The following is a 2,108-nucleotide window of genomic DNA, read 5'->3' as shown; positions in this document are numbered from 1 at the left end:
TAAGAGGCAACCTTTGGGAGGTTCTGACACTTCCCTAATAAACGCCATATCTCTGGGTACATCTGTGAGTTTTGTATGGCCATTGCAACAAATTATCAACCCCAGCAGAGAAACAGGGTGCAACAGATGGGCTGGCTGATGTTAGAATAAGTGAAAAGAAGTTTATTGGTTGAGGCATGTCTGCCCTCCACCTCCTGGGAATTAGCTTTGGCCAACTGATGCTGGTGCTCTTGATTTTCTCTCTTGCACAGAAATTAAAGATCAGATGCCACCTCCAACCAATTTTTACTACTAGTTTCTCCATCCTGGGACCTCCCAAAGGTTGCCTCTTCTCTCTATTTAGGTCTCAGCTCACATGGCCTCCATGACATCCCTTGCAGACCATACGCTGCAGATGGGGACCCCACTTACCTTGATCACATTTATCACTGTTGTAATTAATGTGTTTGTTTATTTGTTTGCATCATTTAATATGTATTCCCCCAAAATATTTGAAGCTTCCAAAAACCAGTGACCTCGCTTTTCAAGGCTCCTGCTCCACCCAATCTGTCTGCCCCACAGTAAGTCCTTTATACATTTTTTGAGGTCTAATATAATAATCAAACTAGGGGGGAAATACTAAACTTTATTCTTTTGCACATTTATTCTTTTTACATTAAAGTTAAAGTTCCAGTCGATAGGATTTTAATTTAACCAGAATGATATCTTTTGAAGCACATCTAAGATTCCTCCTGGAAAATGAAACAAACTTCTGTTGGTGCTATAAGAAGGAAAAAAGCTTTTTATTACAACAGATCCACTCAAAAAGATCATGGGAACTGTATTTTTAAAGCCTTCTCTGGAACTAGCCCATTTCAAACCCATTGATCTTGCTCTTATACATAAAACATATTGCAGGAGTCTTAAAATTCTTCCAAAAACCTGTCTGCCAAATGACATATTATTTCCTTTTGCTTAAATGTTCACCATTGAGCTTCTTTCTAAAGTGTTTACAGTTTCTTAAAATCCTAGCCTAGCCTCAGTTCAAAAGTTTAATCGCCCATATGCTCATGATTTTTATCACCAAACATACTAGAAAAAGGAAGTCAGTTGCTTCACCTACTAAAGTTTGCCAAGCCAAAAAAAAAAAAAAGGCGGGAGTGGGGTGGGAAGCAGTCAGGGGATCAGAGGATCAGGCTGCATGTTCACTTTGAGATTCAAACCGCAAAATACTCAAAATGTGAAAACCTCATCCAAGCCTTTTCCTTCATAACTCAAAAGAAATGCATGTCATCAAAATAGGTGTAAGCAATATTTAAGTTCTTTAAAACATCAGGGTGGTTGAGTTGCTTCAGATTCATGTTCCCCTCAGTGTGAAAGGAGAATTATGCTCCACAGAGTTTTCAATGGCAGATTTATTTGGAACTACATCACAGAGCACCACAACCCATCAGTGGGCGCTTGCCAAGTTACTATGATGCACAGGTTCCAGTGGACTAAAATGGCCTGGTAATCCACTTCTGAGAACCAACCAATAAAATCGCCATGCGTCACAAGCATCCACTCTGCAATGATGGGGAAGATGTCAGACTAGTCAGACCAGGTGTCCTTCAGCTGCACTCTGTCTGGGGTCACCATGAGTGAAGGAAAGCTCTTCAGAGCTACCTAAGGGGAATCATGACACTGCAGGAGTAAAGGATGCTGGAAGTTTCCCCCGAACACCTACCTGAGCAGTGAAGCCAAAAAGAACTCCAACATTCTTTAGTATTTCTGAATCTAAGTCATTTCTATTAGCCTTTAACATCATTCAAAGATGTTAGGGCCTCCCTTCCTCCTTCAGTCTTCCTTGTATAATAAGGGACATTTAACAAAGTATTGTGAAATTTCATGCTTCTAGAGCAGGAGTCAGTAAATTTTTGAGACCATAGAGACAATCCTGTTGACCCTCACAACAGTTTAAAAATTAGTTGAGAGCCATAAATATAGTTTTAGAAACAAATGAAATCATCCTTTTCTGAATAAAACCCTTAATCTTTTTTTTTTTGCAATTTTACTTCAGAGACACATGTACCTACCAACAGAGCTGCATATGAATCGAGAGCCACAATTTGCCAACCCCTCATTTTGTT

This window comes from Echinops telfairi, unplaced genomic scaffold (genome assembly GCF_000313985.2).
Source record: "Echinops telfairi isolate 266 unplaced genomic scaffold, ASM31398v2 ScPeMD7_1;HRSCAF=3_0, whole genome shotgun sequence".
NCBI classification, from domain to species: Eukaryota; Metazoa; Chordata; class Mammalia; order Afrosoricida; family Tenrecidae; genus Echinops; species Echinops telfairi.
Note: the sequence above shows the minus strand (reverse complement) of the source record.